The sequence below is a fragment of the Octopus sinensis genome, unplaced genomic scaffold, assembly GCF_006345805.1.
Source record: "Octopus sinensis unplaced genomic scaffold, ASM634580v1 Contig18962_ERROPOS340861, whole genome shotgun sequence".
Classification (NCBI taxonomy): Eukaryota; Metazoa; Mollusca; class Cephalopoda; order Octopoda; family Octopodidae; genus Octopus; species Octopus sinensis.
Window position 1 is genome coordinate 63,790 of NW_021836147.1, and position 23,837 is coordinate 87,626.

At 36.2% G+C, this 23,837-nt stretch overlaps 1 long non-coding RNA gene across 1 annotated transcript; it reads right to left on the bottom strand.

Moving 5' to 3' along the window:
* Positions 1 to 408: 408 nt before the first annotated feature.
* LOC118761990 lies at positions 409 to 23,656 on the bottom strand. Its single transcript, XR_004997780.1, has 3 exons — positions 23,559 to 23,656; positions 8,078 to 8,083; positions 409 to 419 (listed from the first exon to the last, which is right to left on the bottom strand). It is a non-coding gene; the product is annotated as an uncharacterized LOC118761990 (long non-coding RNA).
* Between the last annotated feature and the right edge of the window lie 181 nt (positions 23,657 to 23,837).

Here is a 23,837-nt window from a genome sequence, read left to right on the forward strand (position 1 = left end):
CTTTTTCTTTTAAATTTGTTATGAAGTACAGCAGTTCCCTCCTCATTCTCTCATTTACATCTGATGGCCACTTTGAAAGGAGCTGTAACTAGGAAGATGAGAACGATAGTGCAAGTGATATACCAGGTATGCCAAAATGCCTGGTGTGAAGGAGGGAAAAATCCATCAAAGAACTTGCTACAAGTCAGTGATAGACTGCAGCAGAACTGGAAAGAGAGCTAAAGCACCCGAAGGAAAGAGGGAAGAAGATGACGAAGGGAAAGTTGCCTTAAAGCAACTAAGCTCAGGGTTACGGAAAAATCAGCTCCAACTTCGTAGGGCCGATTCACTTTGGAAAAAGCAAAGAGAGAGAGAGAGAGAGAGAGAGAGAGAGAAAGAGCGAGGCGAAAACAGAAAACACCTTTTTCAACAACTCCTTCCTATTCGTACCTGACCTTACAGGAAAATCTAAAAGTATATCTTTTGATATCTTTTTAGGAAGTCGTGGCGAGAAGAGTAGTAGCAGTGTTAGATGGTCCCAGAAAAATTATTCCATTGGGAGACTGTTGCTTCCTATTGCCAACATTCAAACGTCACCCCACTTTCAATATGGCAGGCTTTACTTTCAACGAAGTGAGGGCATTAGTGGCAAAATGTCTGACAGGATCTGCCTCAGGACTATTTGATGTTTGGCCACCGAGTAAGGACATCGTCACGAGTACTCAGTACGGGAGTGGGCTCACAATCTACTGTGGATGCCTTGAACATAGATCGGCAATCAGTCACCTTATCAAGAAGGCAAAGACGAATAACACCACATTCTCAGTTGTAACATTAGATTTCGCTAAAGCCAACTCGAATGTGCCCCACCAGTTAATTTATAATATATTGCAGCACCATCAAGTACTAACAGCAGTAGATCAAGCACGCAATGTTGCACATGGAGCCACTGAAAATGGGATTCACAGCAGGAAATTTCACTACCAGATGGCAGAGTTTGATAAATGGCATTAGGGCGGGGTAAGCATTATCCGTGAACTTATTAGTAGTGGCCATGAACCTACTGCTAGACACAGGAAGAAAACATTCGATAGAACCAGAAATTGGCGTCAACAGAATGTATCCGGTCTCAAAGATCTTCATAGATTACAGATCTCTCATAACACAATCTGTCTAAAGGACGCTGTGGATTCTGAGCTCGATGGAAAAGGTAGCCGTACGGCCATGTATCAATTTCTGTTGAAAAGAAAGACGAATGGAAGTGATACTATTAAAGACTATTAAGTGAGAAGAATGCTCGGGAGAAAGAGGTTTTTACCAACGTGGAGCAGAGGAACCCGCTATTCCAGTTGACCGCAGTATAACAAGTAAAGAAATTAAACTTATGAAAAGTACAGGAAACCACTGGACTATCATGTATTTCTACTGAAATGCTTAAGGTATCTGGTGGCGTAGGATACGGTCTAGCTATCTGTATGGTCATGCAAGTTTTACCGGAAAATGTTTTACCCAATGACTTTCGTAGCAACACTGTAGCCAACTGAAGGGTAAAGAAAAAGGCTTAGGGAAAAGTAATTCCAAAGGTATAACATTACTAGTCTAGGTCATAAAAGTTACTGATAAATTCAATACTCAATTATGATAAGAATTAGTGTAGATGATATGTAGTTCAGTTTAATGCCAAGAAGTACAAGTGAAGTTCAGTTCTTGTTGTGACAACTTCAGACGTATTTTGCTAAAGGTAAACCACTATACTTGATAAGTTAGTTTATATTTTAAATCAAATTTACTGATAGAGAAACTTAATGCTAAATTAGTGTCAAATTTATTAGGAATTTCTTCTTAACTCAGTCACCATATTTCCCCCAACGGCTTACTCAATCAGAAAGATAAGCATTTCACTTTAAATAAGAAAGCAGGTGAAAAGATTCTTTAAATCAGAAGTTGTACTCAAATAGTGATGGAAGCACTCCGTCGGTTACGACGACGAGGGTTCCGGTTGATCCGATCAACGGAACAGCCTGCTCGTGAAATTAACGTAGTTCTCGGGGATATTCAGCGTGATACAGAGAGTGACAAGGCCGGCCCTTTGAAATACAGGTACAACAGAAACAGGAAGTAAGAGTAAGTTGTGGTGAAAGAGTACAGCAGGAATCACCACCATCCCCTGCCGGAGCCTCGTGGAACTTTTAGGTGTTTTCGCTCAATAAACACTCACAACGCCCGGTCTGGGAATCGAAACCGCGATCCTATGACCGCGAGTCCGCTGCCCTAACCACTGGGCCATTGCGCCTCCACACTCAAATAGTAAGCTATCATTGTTAAATTCTTGGTAACAGCAACTTTATATATACGCCCAAAGGTCAGAAAACAAATTCAAAATATTTGGTACAGGAGTGGAAATGCACAGAGTTTGAAAGGAAAAGGAAAACAGAAAAATATATAAGAAATATTGAATTTCTAAATCTCTCGTAGAGACATGTACGGTGGTGGGGCGATAGAATGGTTGTATACTGTCAATCTAACAAGAACGTGACAGTAGGGGGTACACCACCGCTGTATAGCCCTAGGAGGCATCGAACGCCTCCTGATAGCTTTGACACAGTTTTTCCCTTACGAAGGGGAGACAAACACCCCCGGCTGCCGGAACTGCAAAATATATTAAAAACTAAAACGATTAAAAAACAATCAATTAGTGAATTAAAACAGTGTGATTAAACCAAAGCTAAAAATAAAGGAATAAAATCAGTAATCAGTCCAATGGGAAAAAATCAAGGAAATTAGCTTGGAAGGTTTTAACTCCACTTGTTAAATTAACTAAAATAAAACACTGGAAAATTTTATTTTTTCATTAGTCTACGTGCTAAATTATTTATGCGTGTATGTGTGTCTACACATACATACAGACACATATATGTTTGGAATTTAAATGCATGATTTTACGTGGTTGTTTGTTTTTAGAAATATAATAAATAAAATAAATGCGCCCTTTTAAAGCCTAGCCAGGCTCATGGGCCCGGTTTCCCGGTTTCAATGGTGTATGTGTGTCCCCAGCTGGACAGGACGCCACTCCATCGCATTTTTGCCAGCTGAGTGGACTGGAGTAACGTGAAATGAAGTGTTTTGCTCAAGAACACAACACGTCACCTTGTCCAGGAATCGAAACCACAATGTTACGATCATGATGTTGACACCCTAACCACTAAGCCACGTGTCTCCACTTTTAGAAATATAGCTAGCATTAAAAGCTTGATCAAAAATCATTTTAATTTATAACTTCCTCAAAAAAAAAAAATTTAAGTACAATTTATGCATATTGCTTAAAGTAAGTTTACAATCTAATATGCATAGCGTATTGGAGGCGCAATGGCCCAGTGGTTAGGGCAGCGGACTCGCGGTCATAGGATCGCGGTTTCGATTCCCAGACTGGGCGTTGTGAGTGTTTATTGAGTGAAAACACCTAAAGCTCCACGAGGCTCCCGCAGGGGATGATGGTGATCCCTGCTGTACTCTTTCACCACAACTTTCTCTCACTCTTACTTCCTGTTTCTGTTGTACCTGAATTTCAAAGGGCCGGCCTTGTCACTCTCTGTGTCACGCTGAATATCCCCGAGAACTACGTTAAGGGTGCACGTGTCTGTGGAGTGCTCAGCCACTTACACGTTAATTTCACGAGCAGGCTGTTCCGTTGATTCGGATCAACCGGAACCCTCGTCGTCGTAACCGACGGAGTGCTTCCAATATAAAATAGTGTATTGAACGGAATCTCCGAGAAAAAGGAATTACTGTGACCAGCTTAGCTACAATGCAGTGCCTGCTAGCAATCTGCAACCAGCAATTCGTACCAAATGCTGACGTAAGTGTTATTGCTGCACTACAATGCACGACCCTTCCGATTCACGACCCAGCAATTCGTGCCAAATGCTGACGCAAGTGTTACTGTTGCACGACAATGCACGACCCTTCTGACTATCACCTCTTTGGATCGCTCAAACATACTTTACGAGGTCGCCGATTTGCTACGGATGAAGAAGCGTAGGAAGCAGTGCATAAATTGGCTGCGTGATCAGTCGAAAGTCCTTCTTCTTCGATGGAATAAGCAAAGTTGTAGACCTGTGGAAGAAGTGCATCGAAAATAAAAAGAGACTATGTGGAAAATGATGTAATTGTTCAACCCCTGCTTTTGTTTTGATAAATTACGGAAAGAAGTGTGCGTATATCTTCTGATTTATGCTCGTATATAAGTTCAAACATATATAAGTACATACATATATACATATACACGCATATATATACATACGTATATATATATTTATATATATATATATATATATATATATATGTAAATTAATATGTGACAACTATTCAATAGCCAAGATAAAACTCTGAGTTCCGGATGTCGAAGTGGAAATCCGCAACACCATCTCATCGGTTATCTGGCCATCTGAAAAATGCCATCTGAAAATAGCGTTTTCAGATGGCCAGATAACCGAAGAGATAGTGTTGTGGATTTCCACTTTGGCATCCGGAACTCAGAGTTTTATCTTGGCTATTGAATAATTGTCACATATTAATTTACAGATAAATTTCCTCTATTTACATAATATTGAGGTATCTTTCTTTCTTTTGTTATCTTACCGTTTTTACCAATATATATATACATATATATGTATGTATAAAGAATACAAACTGGGACAAGAAGGCAAAACATTTAGAAGACGATACAAAAAACACGGACGGGACATTTGAAGCCTTCAATCTTCAGTCAAGAACCGGATCATCCTCGCAATTTCGGCTGATTAATCTTGAGATTGCTCCAATCTGGCCAGCCCCAAGGAAAAACTAAGCTAAGCGCTTTAGATTCCTTGGAAGAAAGCTTCGAATGTATACAAAACAAGGACAGAAAAGCGGACGATGTTACACGAATATGAATACAAAAATAATACGTAAAAACAATAATAATAATACATAAAAACAATAATAATAATAACAACAATAACAGGACATCACAAACAGGCGTCTTTCGACTAGGACGAATTAAACTCAGCTGACGTGTTAGGAATGTGCCTTACAAGCAGAAAATACACGTTTTCAAATAATTTGCACCGGCAAGTGCTATCTGTCTAAAGATTCCGCATACCAGAAGTCAACTAGTGTATGTGGCCATCAGGAGAGAATGCGCGCCGTTTCGGGGCCTACCTCTTGACGGCATCATTGCGCACCACCCCCACCTCACTTACATGAGTCTCCGCTTGCTATATTAACTGGTGTCAGTGAGGGGGTATTAAAAACAATCTAATTATATTTATTGCCCACAAGAGGCTAAACGCAGAGGGGACAAACAAGGACAAAGGGATTAAGTCGATTACATCAACCCCAGTGCGTAACTGGTACTTAATTTATCGACCCCGAAAGGATGGAAGGCAAATTAAATATATATGTATGTCTATGTGCATGTATGTATGTTTGTGTGTATGTATGTATGTGTGTATGTATGTATCTATGTCAGATCACTTTCGAATGCTACTGGTAACATGTAACCCAGTACAACCTGTTGCATGGTCGGGTCGTTGGCGACTAAACCGGCAACCCCACCAAGCTTGCTTGGTGAGGAGGGTGTTTATTGGTCACCCTGCGGGATGAAAACAAAACCCGTCTAAGGGCGGAGGAACTCTTGAGAGTCAACGGCCATCCAATAAATGCCTTAAGGCTGTATCATGCGCGGGACATAGAAATGATCGGACTGAATACCCGATCTCGCGGTTAAACCATTGGGAGTGAAGGACTCCTAGCCTTTGTTAGGGCATCCTTCTAGCAGAAGGTAACTCAGGTAACTGGGATAACTCCGACATAAAACCTGCGGCTCAGTGGTCACCGATGATGTTGACTTGTTCTTCTTTTCGGATTATGGCTGCTGTTGCTTAGTGAGTGGGATTGACTCAGTGCACAGCCTTTCCTCACTTTAAAAACATCTTCTTGCACAGGCATTGCACGATAACAACATTGATTAAGCTTCGTGCAATGGCCATACTCGATAACGAGGGGGCAGCCACCATGTATCTATGTATGTATGCATGTAGAAGGTTGTTTGTTAAGGCAGGCCAGAGAGTGACCATTAGTTTCATACCAATTAGGGGCTAAGCTCTATATGCGACTTGTCAGATTCAAATGGTTGGAAGCACGTAACCTCTCTACAGCTGTACGTATGTGTGTGTAGTGTGTGCGCGTGCAAGTATGCGTGTTTGTGCGCGCGTGTGCGTGCGTGTTCATATAGATATTTTTACAGTGATAAGAGCTACCAAAGGAGATCCCTACATTTTCCCCACATCTAAGAATTCATCCCGTCTCATATAAATTTTACCGTAAATATATACAAACAAAACAACCGTCTCCGACTCAAAACATTTTAAATAAACATCAAAAAGAAAATAAATTACATTATTAATACACACCAGTGAATTACTATATCAAGTTATCAGAATAATTTCCAGATATTTTAGAAGAAACAAACGAAATAATTACTATTGCCACCCTAAATGTAGAAAGCCTTTTCGCCATTGGTCATTCGGTAGAAGCAGTCGAAACTATATTAGATGACGTATATACTAACCCAGATATAAACGCACCCATGATACCAGCGAAGTTATTAAAAAGATACTAATAACCTGTACAACTGAATTATTGTATCGCTGCCCATAAACAAATAAATGGAGTAGCTATGGGTTCTCCTCTAGGACCTATGTTCACTACATTCTACTTAGCTAAAATAGAAAAGGGAATAGCATTAGGCACAAACGTAATATATATTATGTAAGTAGGTGATATAATGAAATCGTAAAAAAAAACGTTGAGATGTATAATGTGAGAACAACTCAGCACTGAAATTTAGCATCTGAAACAATGCTAATAAAACTCTATTTCTAGACATTAAAATTAAGATTAGAAACGATAGATAGATACATTTTTCCAGTTTACACAAAGCAGAAACCACAAGGTGTGAGATATGCATATACCTACATGAAGATAGTAACTGTCCACATAATTACAAAATCTCTGTGGAAAAAAACCATTACTTACAAAGTACTTAGACTCTGTTTCACAAATGCAACACTACATGATGAAATCAAGAAAATTAAAGACCATCAGATATTCAAGCTGGAATATCTACTTATACAAAAGTGTAATGCGTCAAATACATCCATTGGTCAACACCCCTACTAATATCTCTATATATATAAACGGCAAAATGTCTGTCTCTGTGTGTGTGTATCCTTTATACAAATCCACATTTTTTTCAGTTAGAGGGCTCGCACTTTCTATGGTCATTCAAAACCGTCCACGGGTGGTCGTGCACATCTTTACATTTCCCAAGTCGCCCCGCAAAGTCATTAAAAAGTCAGTAGAAGTGACTTTTTTGTGAATTTTCTATCCATCCAAAACCCAATCAAAATGCCCGAAACCTGATACGCCAATTGAATGCCAGCTAGCTGTATGTGATTGGCCGGAGATTTGGACAGTACTCGCGTGTATGTGCGCACGCGCGCAGCTGAATATGCATGCACTAGCACTATGACTGGGCATTGCCGTGTAATAGTGCTAGTATATATTAAACAACAATATTGGGCGGCGAGCTGGCTGAAACGTTAGCGCGCCGGGCGAAATGCTTAGCGATATTTCGTCTGTCGTTACGTTCTGAGTTCAAATTCCGTCGAGGTCGACTTTGCCTTTCATCCTCTCGGGGTCGATAAATAAAGTACCAGTTTCACACTGGGTCGATGTAAACGACTTAATCCCTTTGTCTGTCCTTGTTTGTCCCCTCTATGTTTAGCCCCTTGTGGGTAGTAAACAAATATATATATTAAACAACAAAATGAATCATGTGAAATGCATAGTAGGTACAAAACACAAGATAGTAAATGTCATAAAACGAAATACAAAATGCGTAAGACAAGGGCATTAGCTTACACTAGTAATGTATTACAAAAGCATTGGAATCATAAACATTCTTATTGATAACAGCGCATGCATGTAAACCTGAGATAAGACTGAATATTCAATGTAATTTACAGATTTGACTGTTAAGGTGTAAGCTTCAAACTTCAAACTTTCCACGTTAGTCAAACAAGTACAGTTCACTCTCGTAGTCTCACTACGAATATAAAACAATGAGCAATTGCAAACACTATGCCATACACTATAAGACACACCTATGTGGGAAAAAAAAACATTTATCGTAAATACTTCTATATATTGGTTTCAAATTTTTTAACAAGGCCAGCAATTTTGGGGGAGGGGTGGTCGATTATATCGACCCCAGTGTTCAGCTAGTGCTTATTTTATTGATTCCGAAAGGATGAAAGGCAAAGTCGTCCTCGGCAAAATTTGAACTCAGCACGTAAAGCCGAACGAAATGCCGCTAAGCACTTTGCCTGCCTTGATAACGATTCTACCAGTTCGCATCCTTAATATTTCCATATATTACAGAATTCAACATAGAAAAATAATACTGATTGTGGAAGCAATGCTGATATTGCAACACAAGGGGACAGTTAACAGACAACATACATCACGATAGTGATTCCAATGACACATAATCCTAAAAAAGTAACGGTCAAGTTCTGATGGGAAAATCTATATAAATATAAGCACCGACTATAAAAGAGTAGTAAAGAAGCCAGAACCACTTTACATCCTGAAGATGAGGATAAGATAAGTTGGAAAAATTGATGGTAAACTTGATAACATGCGAGGAAATCATAGAAAGAGCATCCATTTAGACCAGTGGTTCTCAGTCGAGGTACATGTGACCCTTCGGGGTTCAAATAAAAGTTTGTTAAAGTTTATGTACAATAAGCTAGCTATACTTGTACAATATACAAAATAGTGATTTCAAATTTTGGTACAAGTCCAGTAAATTCGGGGAAGGAGTAAGTCGATTATATTGACCCCAGGACTCAACTGGTACTTACTTTATCGGCCCCGAAACGATAAAAGACAAAGTCGACCTTGGCGGAGTTTGAACTAAGAACGTAAAAATGGACGAAATGCTATAAAGAATTTTGCCCGTCGTGCTATCGATTCTGCCATCTCACAGACTTACGATATACAAAATATTAAAAACATTTTTATACCATTCGTAACTTGGCAGACACGCGTCTCATACCCAAATCTTTAATGATAATGGACTGAACTGAACCGTATCTGCACATCCTCTGATAACTCACATATGGTGATTTGACGATTTCCCCTCACAGCTGCATGTATATCTGCGATGTTTTTCTCAGTTCTGGTGGTTGCGGGTCTCCCAGAACGTTCGTCACTATCGATATTTTTTCGGCCATCTTGGAAACGTCTGAACCACTCGTACACTTGTGTGCAACTCATACTCTCCTGCAACTTTGCTTAGACTTCTGAGCAGGTATCGCCATTACAACTTTTTCTGTCATGGTCAATGCGACGATCGTATGTTACGCACATTACTTTCAAGTATAGCTGTAAACAACGGAGGTGAGCCAGAACGTTAAAATTTAGGGTGCGTGCACAGCAGAGGTTAAGCAGCTTCACTCTGCGTATTTTGGCTTCGTTACTATGGCAACAGTCCGGATACGTATTTATGAAACCTCAAACACTGTCTCCATTCATCTGACAACCACTTAACGGCGTACTGGCTCAATTTATTGTAACACCGGCACTGGAGAGTTTCACTTACCCCAGTAATTCTAAAAAGGTTTTTATACTGTACATTTTCTTCATTTTTCTTCTAAGCAAACACAATCATGATGTGAATAGAAGCGAGGGGGATAGCAGAGAGAGAACTTAGTAAGAGGGTGAAAGAAGAGAGAATATTAATGAAGATAGACTAATGGATGTGAAGGTGGTTGTCTAAGAGAAAGTTAGAAGGACTGAAGTGTGGCAACAAAGATAGGCGATGATCAATGATAGCAACAGAATTGTGATATTAGGGGAGAATGGTGAATGTCAACGATGAGTGACACAAGAGAGAGGGGATAGCAGTATAGGTGCTTGGTTGCAAGTGGTGATATGAATAAAGATCCAACGTCGGTCTCCATTTACATACACATTTTGTTTTACTTTACAATGTTGCAAGTTCATTGTCTCCTTCTTTGCAAGTTTCAGCTTCTTGAGATCATGCTTCACCATTTCATTTCATGTTTACCTGGTCTTCTTTTTCTGCAGGTTTCATAAGATATGTATGGAGGTTATCAATAATGATAAGTATGGAGGCTATCAATAATATAAAGAAGTGTTCAACACTTCTGTATACTGTTAATGCACCCTCCATCCATATCAATTGCCCCAAACAATATCGTTTTCTCTCTTTCATTCTGTATCTTATATTGATTTCCTCTCAAATCATTTGTGCTCCTACATTTATACGTACTAAGATTATATATTCCGTGGAGCATGCTCACGTTATTTCTTTCTGACCTTTTCAAATTTTCTGCATTTAAAACCCACATGTTACTACCATGCAAAATTGCATATTGTACACAGGCCTCACAGAGTGCCCCCTTATACTTAGAGTTGAATCTTTCGTTACCAGCAGAGGAAGTAGCTCCCTGAACTTTCCCTCTCCTTCTTCCTCTAGTTACTTTGCTTTCATAAGGTCTGAGCTGAGAAGTAGTCCATATTTACTCACTAAGTCTTGTAAGCTATTAGCATGACAGATGTAAAATAGTTTTTCACTTACAATCTAAGCACACAGTTCTTTTAAACCATATCTGGCAGGCATATATATATATATTGTGAGCTTCCAGGTCCTGTTGCAAAATTATTGTACCTGTAATTTCATTGACTTGCAATTGCAAACATATGAGATTTCTAATCATTGAGGTATAATTGATAGCATTGAATATGCTCTCAAGGAAAGAAGATTGCTCCGAGCAACATGTGCTGTAATTCCCATTCATCCCATAACAGATGGTTGAAAGGAGATTAATTACCAATAAATTCTTTATTCTTAAGAAATATATTACAAATGATTCTGTTTTTAGGATATCTTATTCTAAAAATAGCAACTAATAATTCTCTTCTCTTATTTTTCCCTCTTAGAGATCTAAAAAGGGATATAAACTGATAGTTGGATTGTCATTTACATTTAAACACAACGAACCACCAAGATATCTTACCACTGTCTTGGTGAAAGTTTTACTCATAATATTTACTATTTATCATCTATTTTCTTTTTAAGAAAACAGTTTTCTCCCTCAAGTCATTCCCTAAAATAAATTCACTTTTTATAGATTTCGAAAATTCAATGCTTAATATTTTGAATGTTTCTTTATATCATCATTTCTTTGTGAAATTATTCCACTTGAAATTAAAAATAAATGGTAGATAAAAATAAAATACATCAAATAAACAAACAAGCAGAGAATTGCTTAAAAACAATTTATATTAGATTGCAATTCAGAAATTAAATTAAATCATTGTATATAAAAAGAAAAACAAAAAGTGCTTTTTGTATGGTAATCACTCACAAATGCTAATGCAACAACCCCCGTTTCCACACACTTACATATACATATATTCACATTTAAACACAAATACACATTTATTAGCACAAACACACTTATGCATTTACATTTATAGACATTTATATATGCACAATGCCTAAAAAAGAGACACAGCAAAAGAAATCGATAAAATAGTAAACAAAATACTATATACCTACAATAAACACAAAAACTTAGACAGGAAAGAAAAAATAAGCAGCACCCTCACTCCCGACATTCATCCAGTAAAAGCTAAGAAAATTAAAATACTAAAAATATCTTTGATGACCATGAAATAGAAAACTGTAAATACTAAACTTAGGAAGACACATTTTTTTTTAGTTAAAATAAGGAAGAATATGAGGGGAAATCAAAAGAAAAGGAAAATAACTTTTATCTAAAATACCATTGGAAGCTATCTGAATGTTTGCAAAGCTTAAAAGGTTGTGAAGCAAAATGAAAGGAGAGTTACATAAAAAAAGAAAGACGGATAATTTCCAAGAAAAGCAACTAGATGAATAAGCTGAATAAGAAACAAATTCAGCAAATTTAAAAACCAATATAAGAGAATATTCAAGAATATGAGAAATTCAAACACTTGCATGGAATTTCAAATGCAAGTTATGTAAATACAGGAGGTTGCTCCCTCGCCGAAATTGAATGGTTGGTTTTGTTGTTTATTGTCTTGTAAATGTTTTTTTTTTTCTTTTAGTTACATAGTTCCAGGAGAAAGAACAAAGTCTATGGCCTCATGGCATCCTCTACTATCGGAAAGAAACTTTGAGATTAAAACATTTAATATTGGTTTCTTTACTTAACATACAAAAGTTCTATATTATCAAGGAGATGAAATGAAAAGTTACTTCAGTCAGGTAACAGGTTTATACAAGGTATTGAAACCACATTGTAATCTCAGCTAACCACTGCACTTTTCGTTTAATGTTTACTTTAAATTAATGTGTAAAGTAAATATTTAAAGGTTTGTTAGAAAGGATGGTAGATTGGTAAAATTGTTGGATCTTCATAAAAACGTCTTTACCGTATTTCTTTCCATGCCTCAGTTCCTAGTTCAAATCTAGCTGAGGTCAAGTTTGTCTTTAATCTTCTTTAGCATTGACAACATAAATCAATGATGCCATGGGATCTATGGTATCAACTGAGTCCCTTTCCATCCACTCAAAATCGTTGGCTTTGTACCTAAAATAAAATTCATTGTCATAGATTTGAACGGTGAAAGTTATTGTGAGATGCATACTAAACTGATATGAAGGCATGTTTTGCAGGAAATTTAAAACTAATTAGAAAAAAAATTGATTCAGGCAGAAAAAGATAAATTTAATGAGCCATAATTGCAATCAAGTCCAATTCAGTTCAAAATCATTGTTATCTAAAAATGCAATTGACTAGTGTGAGGTTGAACATAACTGACTAAACTGGACCAAATATTAAAGATTGCATCTTGAAATTATAATGATGGTGTTGTTGCTAATGCGGTTGTAGTAATGATGGAAGCACTCCGTCGGTTACGACGATGAGGGTTCCAGTTGATCCGAATCAACGGAACAGCCTACTCGTGAAATTAACGTGTAAGTGGCTGAGCACTCCACAGACACGTTCACCCTTAACGTAGTTCTCGGGGATATTCAGCGTGACACAGAGAGTGACAAGGCCGGCCCTTTGAAATACAGGTACAACAGAAACAGGAAGTAAGAGTGAGAGAAAGTTGTAGTGAAAGATTACAGCAGGGATCACCACCATCCTCTGCCGGAGCCTCGTGGAGCTTTTAGGTGTTTTCGCTCAATAAACACTCACAACGCCCGGTCTGGGAATCGAAATCACGATCCTATGACCGCTGCCCTAACCACTGGGCCATTGCGCCTCCACCGGTTGTAGTAATATGCTTTCCTTGATGCATGGATTTTAATTACTAGAGTTTTGAACTCAAACATTTGAACTACAGAAGCACTTGCAAAGTATTACAGACTCTGCTGACCTCATTATTCATCTACATTCCTTGTTGTAGCATATATCTTACGTCAACAAACTGGTACGATTTCTAGAATGCCAAGTGTCTTTATTCGTTTTTCTAATCATGTCCAAAGAAAATTTGATTGCAAAGAAATTTTAAAACGTTAGCACAGCCATCTATTGATTAATATGTACATGGAAGACAACTATTAAGTTTTAAACACATAATACAAATGATCAATTTTTTAGGTGAAAATGCGTGAGAAATAGATCTCGTGATAGAATCTGACAGTGCAAAAAGATGAATAGAAACAGTGAGGTCAGATCAAAGAATTAGATAATGTAGAATCAAGCGTAGTAGAAGTATGTCGTATTGCAGACCTGTCCAACTTATTGCAACATAGAAAAGGTACTTTAAAATGTTGATGAAGATGTATTTGTTTGAGTGTATAAGAAACGGAAAGTCTGTTCCACTTTAATCAAGGAATACACACATTCACACATACATACATACATACATACATACATACATACATACATACATACATACATACACACACATATATATACATATATATGTACATATTCATATGTATGTATATGTATGTGTGTATACATACATATATATATATATATATATTTCTAGTATGCCAAGTGTCTTTATTCGTTTTTCTAATATATATATATATATATATATATATATCGTTCTTTTAGAAAATCATTAAAAACTCCGGCGGAGAAAAACACTCTAAGAAGTAGAGAAGTCTATATTAATTACTGGTGAATGCCAATTTGTAGGGTTACCCTGGGTTTCTCGCCATAAAGGTTACCTTTGAGGCGTATCTTCAGACCCGAAGACCTAGGTCAACAGTTCTTAGGGTCTGAAGATACGTCTTAAAGGTGCTCTTTATGGCGTGAAACTCAGGGTAATCCTATAAACCGGCCTTCACCTGTAATTAATTATATATATATGTGTGTGTGTGTGTGTATGTGTGTGTGTGTGTGTGTGTGAAGGAACGTGGTTTAGTGGTTAGGGCATTCGGCTCACGATCGTAAGGTCATGAGTTCATTTCCCGGCGACGCGTCGTGACCTTGAGCAAGACACTTTATGCCACGTTCTTTCAGCTGGCAAGAATGAGTAGTACTCGTATTTCAAAGGGCCGGCCTTGTCACACTTTGAGTCACGCTGAATCACCCTGAGAAGGTACACGTGTCTGTGTTAATTTCACGAGAAAGCTGTTCTGTTGATCTATCAGCTGGGACCCTCGTCGTCGTAATCGACGGAGTGTTGTCTTGTGTGTACTGTTAGATGTACTACTACTGCTGTAAAAGTCAGACCTTCACGTTGATTATCATTATCCAGGCAGCTTCCAGTATAGCGATTAGTCGAACACTGTTCTTAGTAGTGTTATCAGTTATGATATAGAGCATATATCGTGGAAAATTACGATAAATACAAGTAGAAATATTTAGTTCTTACGTACGTTTCACCATTGCAGTTATTTGGAATTCAGCATTGGATATTCCAAGCGCATTCGGGTGCCTAGCAACTATGGATCATCAGGGAAAAATTTTAGTGCATTCATAAAAGGATGCATTAAAGCGTCCCCCGGATGATTTGTTGCAGTTAGACATCCAAATGCACTTGGAACATCCAGTGCTGAAATATGCGTAGGAACATATATATATATATGTGTGTGTGTGTGTGTGTGTGTGTCTGCCTGTCTGTGTGTGTGTGTGTGAGTGTGTGTCTGCCTGTCTGTGTGTGTATTTCTGTGTGTGTCTTTGTTTGTATATGTGTGTGTGCATGTGTGTGTGTATGTGTGTGTGCATGTATGTGTGTGTATGTGTGTGTGCATGTACGTGTGCGTATGTGTGTATCTTTGTGTGTGTCTCTGTGTGTATATGTGTGTGTGTATGTGTGCGCGTTTATCCATCTTTTACGTGTTTGCCTGTATGTACTTAAATGTGTGTGGGATCTTATTTTAAAGTTCAGAATGTCACAATACTACATTCCCTCAAAAGACATTGATCGGTTTAGTGCCGAGGTAGAAAACGCTTGCCCAAAGTGCCGCGCAGATGGACTGAAATATTCGTAACTACATAATTCTTGTATGTGCGTGTTTATGTGTGTATTTAGTATTTCCAGTGTAAGATGCTCGTTATATTCATGAATAATATTATTAAACTGTTATTTTTAGCAATACTGGTGGTTCTTAAACGTCTAATATAAAAGGCATTTTATATTTTCCGCTCTTGTATTGTTATTAAAATTTTTCAAGTGAACCGCTACTACAAATATACTCAACTACTACTACAGATGAATTACCTATAATCGCTTCAAAGCAACCGATGCGCTAGCTACAAAGGTATGGTAAGTATATAGGGATAGTATGCAAAATAGTAGTAGTGGTGTAATCATATGTTCGTACAGAAAGTAGAGTTATTGGTAAGTTATTGTGGTCGGTGTGGCTGGCAGTATTGATGTCTAAAGTTGGTCGACATGGCTGAATCGAAGCTCTGAATAAGTTATTGAAATTTTCAAGTAAACCGTATTCATTGATGGTTCAGTTCATGACATTCTGCTACTGAGTTATTGTTTATAAGGTCGCGAATTAGCATGAAGAGGAGCATCGGCCGTGGTTTCAGTTTTTCGTGTGAATATACGAGAGAAACCAAACAATGAAAATGTGATTTCAAAATTATATGATTCTTTTGAATAAAAATGGCAATAGGTGATTATTCATATACCTCACATGATGATGAGAGAAATGAGAAATAGAAAGATTAAGAAATTGTTGCTTCATCGATTATTGCAACCGTCTTGGCTGTAGTCAATATCAATTTTTTCGTTAGTGGAGCAAATTCGAACTTATAGAATGTCATATATCATACAATCATTATAAATCTAATTCGAAATTTTTATAAAGCCCTTAATGTTTGCATTTAATTATAACGTCCTTGATATTCGTAAATAGCTATTTCATCGAATCTCGTCAATTCGAAGTAGTAAAATATTTATTAATTACATTATATTCTTTCATCACAGAAATGGGCAAGGAAAGGAGAAAATACTTTTGCAAAGAGAAGATATACGAAGCTATTTCACTACTTCTTATTATAGTTTATTAGTCGTCAGGGAACATAAAAGTAAGCTTAATTCTAAATTTATGTATTAGGTCGTCAAGTATGAAATCTTTAGTAAGGTATATGGTAAACTTTTACAGCTGCTCATTTTCAGCCATTATTATATTTTGACAATCTTTATTTTTTGTTAGAAAGCTGACACATCTATCTCTTCATTCTAACTCATTTTGCACTTTATAAAGTATTTATAAATTGTTTTTTGCTGTTTTTATTTAAAGATGGATAAGTTGGAAATTCGTACAGTTTTGAAATATGGGTTTTTTTCTTGGAAATACAGCATCACAGACAGCTTGGAATATTAATGGAGTATTTCGTTCTAATGTTATTACACAGCAGACAGTATCAAATTGGTTTGTAAAATTTCATTCTGGTAACTTTGACCTCACAAATGAGCAACGCGGTCGACCAGAAACAAAGGTGGATAATAACGAACTGAAAGCCACCGTCGAGTCAGATCCATCTCAATGTGCCCGTGAATTATCGTTGTTGTTTGGTGTTAGCAAACAAACAGTACTGACTCACGTAGTTCAAATCAGTAACGTGAAAAATTTGGATAAGTGGGTTCCACATGAACTCAATGAAAATCAGAAAGAACAACGTTTGGAAGCCTGCATTATGCTACTTTCTCGTCACAACAATGAGTCATTTTTAATCGAATTGTAACATGTGATGAGAAATGGATCTAATACAACAACAGTAAGCGTTCAGCACAATGGATGGGCAAAGACGAGCCACCAAAACACAGTCCAAAAATCAAAATTCATCAAAGGAAGCTGATGGTGTGTTTGGTGGTCTGGCGCAGGTGTATTACACTATGATTTCATTAAACCTTGCTCATCAATCACGGCCGAAGTATACTGCAGCCAACTGGACCAATTGATGCAGAAACTTACACAAAACAGCTTTGATTAGTCAACAGATCCACTCCTATTTTATTGCCAGACAACGCCAGACCACACATCGCAAAAATGACATTGGCAAATCTACAGGATTTGGAGTTGGGACTTCTCCATCATCCACCATACTCACCCGATCTTGCCCCCACTGACTACCACTTCTTCCAGAATTTGGATAACTTTTTTATAGGAAAAACAATTAATTCCGACGATGCTGTAAAGCAGGCCTTCCAAGATTTTATTGATTCTAGATTCCCAGGCTTTAACTGTTGGACAAGCTACAGCTGAAATGGCAATATGGGTGCATACTTTGATGAATAAAACTATTCCTTGTATTTATAAAGCATTTGCAAACTTTTGTTCTTTTCTACAAATTTCATACTTGACGACCTAATACAAATAAGAACAGTTCTAATGTATTTTCTTCTGTATTTTTCATTACAAGAAAACTTTTAAATATTGTTATGTTGGGATAATTTGTCTAAATTGAGTCAGCACAAACCTGCTGACTCAATTCATCTAAAATTTACACAGCTGTTCATCTAATAGATCACACAGCCATTCGCTGCTGTGCAAAATAAAAGATAAAAAGTAGCAGATGTGTTTGAAAAGAAAAGCATCAAACAAAATATTAAATTCCCCGAAGAAGCTCAGACGTTACATAAAAAGAAGAGTTTGAGAATTAGTTAGTAAATGATAGAAAAGTTGAAATAGACGCAGTGATGAAGGATGATAGAATCGCAAATACGTTAAGCTTTTACACAGATATAGACTCTAAATTGTAAGAACAGAATGAACCAGATCCAGAAGGAGGAATGTCTCCAGATAGTGCGCAGATACAAGAAGCTCCAAAAAAAAAAAATTCGTCTCGACGTACAGCATAGAAGCCATGAATACGGAACATTTGCTAAATGCTGATAGCATGCAATCAACATTAGATAAATAATTTCTTATAATCTGTAATAAATCAAATGAATGATTGATCAAAGCACGCACTTGAAATAGTATTAGATTGAAATAATGATGCGTATACGGCATTGGCAGCAATAATTTGTCTCAGAAAATAATCTTGTGTTAAAAGACATTATTTCTTAAAACACAGAGCTCGCTCAGAATGATGTCATCAGATTGTTATAGCCCATTGTTTCGGCCTTGTTTTGTCTTCTCAGTGACGCACAGACTTAGAAATTCCGATTTAAGTCGTAGCCTTATTTCGAATATGGAATTTATCAAACAAAACATTAGCTGCTTCTTTGCGGAAGCTAAGCAGACTGAAATTAAAGTGGCCTATTCGCTGACATCATTCTGAGGGAATAGTATGTTTTGAACACAAAATGTCTTTAATATGGCTTCTGAGACAAAATATAATATAGTTTATTAGACAAAATGTTACAACCAAAGCTGTCCTTACTTTGTATATATAATATAAAGGTTATACACACTATTAAGTATATTATAATTTCAAGTCCATAATTTTCATATAGATTTTCCATATAATTTTATATAATTGAAACTTATGTGTAACAATGAGTACAAATTAACTCTACAGGACATATTCATAGTCGTCTACACTCTAAAATTTAGATAAATAAGATAAATTGAATATATGTATACTAATAAAGATATTCATGTAAGTAGTATTAATATTTATATATTGCAATTCACATTGTTAAATTGAAATATCAGTTAATTTAGCACTATTAGAACATAGGTTTATGAAAGCCCCTTTGCACTTTAATATTACGTCATTTTTTCCAATGAAGTTTCTATTATCCTGCTTTGAACTTGATAAATATTGCATCTGAAAAACAGAAACTTTTTACAAAATTAAAAACGGATTGTTGTTAGGGGATGTTTAGTTGCTTCCTATGAGGTTTTGGGGTTTTATTTATTCCTTTATTTGTTAGTGTATGTACAATTACATATATGAAAAGTACTAATTTTGATATATATAAATATCTTTATATCCAGCTTAATGTAATGTATCGTCAGAGCGCCGAATAGAGCATTATTTACTTTGAGGGGACCCTTCATATGGACGCATGGTGCATAAATTACACTTATGTATATCGCTGGCAGACGAGAATCATCTGCTATGGGCGCCGGAACTGACAGATCACATAATTTCGACAAGTCCTGTCTCTTCAGTGGTAGACGTCCAGTAGCCGCATGCCAGTCAAATCTCACCGCAATACTAATACCAAGAGGCAATCATTATATCCAACGTAACATGAATGTATTGTTAGAGCATTGAATACTGCGTTATATACCTTTAAATATGTGTGATTCTATGTACCAAACATCCATATGGGAGATCCTCTGAAGGTAAATAATATGTTCTAACAATATAGCTACATTAAATTGGGTTTAAAGATTGCCTTTTGTTATAGGTACTGCTTCTGTAGCTAATAATCATATATAAATATATTCTACTTTCATTTGTAATGAGTAAGTATATTCTTATCTACATTTATAATTGCATTTTCGTCCTAAATAAATTGAAATAACATCATTTTAAACGTTCAAAAGTGAAACAGTGCGTTATTAATGTTTTCTTTCACAATTTCAAAACCTAATACAGCTATAGTAAGATTTTCACGTTCTTCACCTATGTAAATAAAACATTAGACTGAGATTCCTAAATCATTGTTTATGCTTTCTATTTCCTTTTTCTTAAAACAATATTAATTTCAATTTTTAAATTTCTGACGTTCAAAGCAAAACTTCAAGCTGCCAAAGGTTTTTTGCGGGCCAGTGAGTAGTTTTCGACTTTATACACACGTGCACACACACACACACACACATACATACACACACGCGCGCGCGCGCGCGCAACACACACATACACACACACACACACACACACACACATATATATATATTATTTAAAACAACTTGATTCGATTCCGTGCTACTGCAAATTTTGCAGGCTCCTAATGGGAGCCCGATTCCTCCAGTCTTTTGGAACATATATGCTTATATGTATATATATATATATATATATATTATATATATATATATACATATATGCTTATATGTATATATATATATGTATGTATTCATGTGTGTATGTATTATATAAAGTAAAAAATTCCCTCATATATATATGTATATATATATATGTATATATGTATCTGTGTGTGTGTATTTGTGTGGGGTGGTTGTAAAGATGGAGAAATAGAAATAAAATAGCATGTTACCAAAGGGATGGAGTGATTGTATCAGATCATTCGGAATTGTTTCTTTTCATAACTGCGTTATTGTTTAAGATAGGAGAGTATGAGACCCCACCATGAAGTAAAACAATCTAAATTATTCAATTACTGAATGACATCATTCATAATAATATTGTAACAATAATAATTTTAAACAAATGAAGACAATATCTTTACAGCAATAACGATTTTAAACAAACGAAAACAATATTGTCGTAACAATAATTTTAAACATATAGAAAGTATTTTGGGCCAATGCTTGACAACAGTCATTTTATAGAAAATCAAAGTAATGCTATACTTTGAAACAGCAAACCAAGGAAATCAAGGAACAAACAATTACAGAACGTATTGTTCATGAATAGCAACGAAATTTTTTTTCAAGTGGGGAACAACCTTTATGCTCATATCTCTGATATTGCGCCATCTCCTCGCAAATACTTTTAAGTAATTATTGAATAGTTCTTCAATTGTAACAATTGAATGGCTTCGATTTTTTTCTTGGCATGAAAAAACAATATTTTTGTTGGCCGCCAAACATAATAAAAGTAGCTGCTGGCTCACAAAGTGAAAGTGGAAACAATAACTCAAGAGTCACTAAGATCTGAAGATAGCTTTTTTTTTAAAAAAAAAGAAAGAAATACGCTTAGCATAATAATACACTGAGAGGTTGGGGTAAAACTCCACACATAAATGAATAAATGCTACTAATTTTTCAAGACTTGAGAGGATTGATGGAACAACATACCATTATATGAAAAATAGCTTTGTTGAATTGCTTTTAAAAATATTAATTGTAATCAAATATAAAAAAAAGAAGAGGAAATTAAACAAAAGCTAGGCTCCAACACGAAAGTAATATGCCTCAAAGCGTTGCATAAGTACTATGACGTTCATGAAAATATTACGTTTCATACATACATACATATATTTACATATGTATCTATCTATCTGTATATATATATATATATATATATATTATATATATATAATATATATATATATATATATATATATATGTATATATATATGTATATATGTATATATCTATATATCTATATATATATATATATATATATATATACATACATACATACATACATATATACATACATACATACATATATATATATATAATATATATATATATATATATATATATATAATGTCTAAAGCTCAATGGGAACGCCAACAGATGTTGCAATTTGTTTCATCACATGTGCATTTATCTTCATCGCTTGCAAAACTAACACTACCACCATCACCATCACCATCACCAATATCGTTCATGCCCCTTATCGTAACAACGCTACTGCACTCGTCCTTCCTACCGCCATTACCCAAACACCTATTCACCCCAATTTCAACGATCTTTCCTTCACCTCTACAACTACCCTTGTCATTACTACCACTTCAATTAATATATTGCCTGTAATTACTATGGAGATCAATGCAACAATCGCGTTACATACAGAAATGTATCTAGCGTGATTGTTATTATATGTATTAATGTTGAGAGTAAAGGTGTCAGTGAGTTAAGTTAATCAGTTTGGATGGTGGTATTGATGTAAGAACTGCTTGTATGTAATATATATGGAGAGAAGAATCCGTTTATTTTAATCTTAAATAATATTATAACAATTATTCTTTTCTACTCTTGGCACAAGGCCCGAAAATTTTTTGGGGAGTGGTTAAGAGCGCGGTCTACAAACCCCAAGATTCCGAGTTCAATTCCAAGCAGTGACCTGAACAATAATAATAATAATAATGATAATAATAATAATAATAATAATAATAATAATAATAATAATAATAATGATGATGATAATAATAATAATAACATCGAAAAATACCTTAGAAATTTCCCCAAGACACCTGAAGAAGGCTGGAGGGTATGTCAGCCGAAACATTGTGTTAACAACAAACAAGATGAGGACAAATATCCGTCGAATGTAAATAATGTAAATATATGAGCATGTTATCAACAAGGAACTTACATGCATCCAAATGTAACTAAATAATATATTGATTACCAACCCCCAGCCTGTTGTTAATTTGGAGCCCTAGTCTGTGCATGAGTATAGCTTCCTTAATTCTTAAGTTACCAAAATTTCTTTCATTGGCCTCAATTGTGATTGTTATGCTTTTGTAGGTATTCCGGCATCTGTCTAGATGTTTTCTGAAGGAGGAGGCTCTCGTGTTCTGATATTCTTTGATGCGGACATGTAACGGTCTTATTGTGCTACCCACATAGAACTTGTTGCATTTGTTATGTTGTATTCTATACACAACATTTATCCGTTGGCACTAATCTGTGTCACGGATGGGACAGTTTGTTAGTGTGCATTGATTGTTGTTCCTTGTTTGTTTCTTTGCGTGGTGTCTTCTCAGAGAGGGGCCGGAGTGGGCTAGTTGTATGTCTAGCCCTTCTCTTCTTATGGTTCTTTGGATGGCTGTGGTTACCCTCTTGCTAAAATGGGGTATTTTAAGGAAGCATGTTTTGCTGGGTTTTCTGTGTTCGGCGTGTTGGTCGTATTGGGTACTTAAGCCGATTTACAATGGATCAAAGGGTATCCGTTTCAATATATCTAGGAAGAGTGTAGCGTGGGTCACCTTGTCCTCTGTCCTGCTGCACTTGCCCTGGATGCGTGCAAGTTCATTTCTGGCGTTTCCTATTTTGGCACCGAGTGGAAGTGCTGAAGTGTACTGAACAAACATGCTCATGTAATGTTTATAACAAAAAAAAGAGGAAAAAATAAGGAAAAGAGTAAGTTGCACGTATATCACATAACTTAGAAGTAGCGCTAAGGATGTACCAGCACACACGAGATTGTGACATGGCCGACCTCACGCACTTCTCATAAGGAATTCCGGTAGGAGCTTCGTGAGACCACTGCTGAGACGCTTCCGAAAAACAAAAAAATAAAAGCCATTGGAAAACCGATTGTAGCAGCGACTCCATCAATTCCTATGGATATCTGAAGAAAGAATTTTATTCCGAAATATCATATCAGACTATGAAGGATTAAATTACAACAGTTATTATAGTGCATTGTTGTGTCATTCAAAATATTTTATTCTTTAGAAAGATAAGAGTTTCTTCCTTTTCAAGATGA